Source organism: Cebus imitator, unplaced genomic scaffold (assembly GCF_001604975.1).
Source record: "Cebus imitator isolate Cc_AM_T3 unplaced genomic scaffold, Cebus_imitator-1.0 Scaffold115, whole genome shotgun sequence".
Taxonomy (NCBI): Eukaryota; Metazoa; Chordata; class Mammalia; order Primates; family Cebidae; genus Cebus; species Cebus imitator.
Genome location: NW_016107430.1, coordinates 2,824,212 through 2,827,311, shown reverse-complemented (window position 1 = coordinate 2,827,311; position 3,100 = coordinate 2,824,212). Strand labels below are relative to the sequence as shown.

At 45.1% G+C, this 3,100-nt stretch overlaps 1 long non-coding RNA gene across 1 annotated transcript in view; it reads left to right on the top strand.

The window, feature by feature from the left end:
* Positions 1–518: 518 nt before the first annotated feature.
* The window catches only part of LOC108311460, a 4,736-nt gene continuing 2,154 nt past the window's right edge, over positions 519–3,100 (top strand). Inside the window, exons 1-2 of the long non-coding RNA XR_001828216.2 lie at positions 519–851; positions 1,381–1,549. This is a non-coding gene — a long non-coding RNA (uncharacterized LOC108311460). The remainder of the gene's footprint in view (positions 852–1,380; positions 1,550–3,100) is intronic.

Below are 3,100 nucleotides of genomic sequence, written 5' to 3'. Positions count from 1 at the left end.
ACCCTTTTTTGTTTTTTTTGAGACAGGGTCTGTCTGTCTCCCAGGCTTACGTGCAGTGGCACAATCATGATCACTGCAGCCTCCATCTCCCAGGTTCTGGTGATCCTCTGACCTCAGCCTCCCAAGTAGCTGGGACCACACGTGTGTGCCACCACCCCCAGTCCCTTCTTATTCTTTTAACTTCTTCAGCAGGGCTCTCGTTGAAGTGACAGATGTCCCTCTTTGCCTTTGAATAGCTAGCTCTGCTTTGGAATTGCCTTTAGTGTTGCTTTTAGGTGCTGATGAGGACTCTGGGTGAGAACATTGGGCCTATTTTTTCAGGTCCATGGATCTCTCATCTCTTGAAATGAGTCCAGATCTCATTTCCTTCTTACAGACTTGCCCCTTCTTCCCCTTTCTAGCTGGCAAAGAAGCAGGCTGCTTCTTCCAGGTTTCAGAAACTGCGGTCATTTGATGGTGCAATAAGTCAGCCTGTGTTTTGTTATAAGCAGCAGAAAGCTCCGGGGATCCTGCCTAGAAGGGAGCTGGGCCAAAAGATTGGGTTAAAAGGGGGTGGGAGGGGTAATCCGTTTGATCCAACTTCAAATCCCACCACTGACTCCTTTGAACAAGGGCTATCAAAGGAAGCCCTCTCCCAGCGAGCTGTGTGAAATTGGAGACTCCACTTACCTTCTGCCTCTTAAAATTAGGCAAGCCCTCCACACAGCAAGAGAGTAAGTGGCAAGCGTGCGGACAGCTCTTTCTGAGCTGGATGATTTAGTGAAGCAGCTGTGGGGGATGCAGGAGGGGGGATTTAAAAGAAGGACCCAGTGGACTGAGGGAGGACTATTCACCCCCTGTTTGTAATGCTGGTATGAGCAATATTGGTTGAGAGGTGGAGGGAGGAGAGCTTGCTGTTTTTAAGGCTTTGAGTTTTTTTGCCATGGAGGCAGTGGGGAGCCTTTGAAGACAGGTTCTCCCACCCCATTTCCCACTCAGGGCCTGGGAAGGGACTTAGGCTAATACAATGATCTGGGAACGGCCAATATCCAGTTGCTGTTTGGCTCTGCACTTCCAGAGAAATGTGAGCTGTCTGTTTCTCATTACTTTGCTCTTATCACATCAGGCTGCTCTTGTGGGGAAGCAGTTTCATTTCCAAGAAGCCTGCTTTACTTCTCTTCCCTTGAAGTACTCCAAGCTCTTGCCTCCTCCCCCTTGCCTACCCCTCCCTCATCATCTCACCTTTTATTCCATCTGCTAGTGACCCAATTTCTTCCCCACCTGCGAACTAAGCTGCTACCGGCCCCAAGCTAGCACCAGAACTAGAAAATAAAAAGATTAAAGTTTGGTCAGTGACTGCAGCAGATGGTAAAATAAGACTCCTCTTCCTTGTGTTTCTAGGTTATTACTTTCTTGCCTATGGTGTTATCGAGACTGAGAACCTCAGCCCATTTTGTGGTCATAAACCAGAAACTTCGAGAAAGTACCCAGTATGTTTGCAGGTGGGACTTCTTGTAAAAGACACTTGGTAGCCAGTAGTCTGAAAGGCAGGACAAAGCAAATCACGTAGGTAAGTCCAGCCACCATGCTCCAACACCATCTCCTTCAGGACACGAAAGGGTAAGAACAGTCAAGTCCTCTATTGTCACACATGCTCCATGAGGACCTGGGGACCTTCTCAGCAGGAAGGACCAGCTGGATGGCTGCTTCTTGCTCAAGCGTCCCTCGGTGAGACCCAGTGTGGCCAACATGGTGAAACCCTGTCTTGACTAAAAATACAAAATCAGTCAGGTGTGGTGGTGCGCGCCTGCAATCCCAGGTACTGAGGTGGCTGAGTCAGGAGAATCGCTTGAACCTGGGAGGCAGAGGTTGCCGTGAACTGGGATCGCACCACTGCACTCCAGCTTGGGCAACAGAGTGAGATTCCATAAAAAAAAAAAAGCAAAACTCCATCTCAAAAAAAAAATTAAAGTAAAATTGTACCCAATAAATGTACACTTGGGGAGCCCCAAGTGCCTCTCTCCAAGTTCCTATCATGTGTACTTGCTTTTATTCTTACTTTCTTCTTTCTGTCTCTCACCTTTTATCTGCCCCTGCCTTTCTTCTATCATTCCCACCTTGTTAAAAAAAAAAAAAAAAACAGAAAGAATGAATAAGACCTACTATTTGATAGCACAATTGGGTGACGGGTGGCTATGGCTGACAATAACAACTGTACCTTTTAAAATAATGAGTATAATTGGATTGTTTATAACTCAAAGGATAAATGCTTGAGTTGATAGGTACCCCATTCTCCATGATGTGCTTTTTTCACATTACATGCCTGTAACAAAACATCTCATGTACACCATAAATATATAGACCTACTATGTATCCACAAATTTTTTTTTAATGAAAATATCTTCCCTATCTTTTCCTAGAGTTTCACTCATGACTGTCATTGAAGGGTTCACTGAGTTCGGCATCAGCCAGGGTCCACTGAGATGTCCCTGCTCTTCAGCTTTAAGGACGATCACTTCAATTCTACTCATGCTTATGCCCGGCCCTGTGAAGATCTGAAGTCCTCCTCAGGTTGTCTGTGAATTCCTTAAGAGGTAGATCCCTTTAGTCTACTCTGGCTCTGAACTCCTGCTTCCACTGAGCTAACCAACCATGAAGGTTGCTGATTCTGTGCCTGCTATGCTACTTCTTTCTATGCCAGAATCACCAAGGATAAGAACCTGACACCTCCCTCAGTTTAAAAACAACGCTCACCAGGCCCATGTATGTGAGTAGATTAAGAGGTTCACATTGGAGAACCTCACACAGCTTCCAATTGCATACAGATATCCCTTTGTGTGAAATGGTCAAACCACACTTGCAGATTATTCATAGACTCCATGACCCCAGAAGCCCCAGCCTCATCCACTTCTCTGCCCCCTTTTCCTCTTTCCGTTTCTCTTCTTCACCAGCTTGTTTGTGGATAAGCCTTTGTAATGACAAAAGGGCCATCCATTTTAACAGATCTATCTTCCTTACAAGGCTGTTGTAAATATTGAATTTTTTTAAACTGTGATTTGAAAAATTATAGTTGTATACATTTATTGGGTACAATTTTACTTTAATTCTTTTTTTTTTTTTT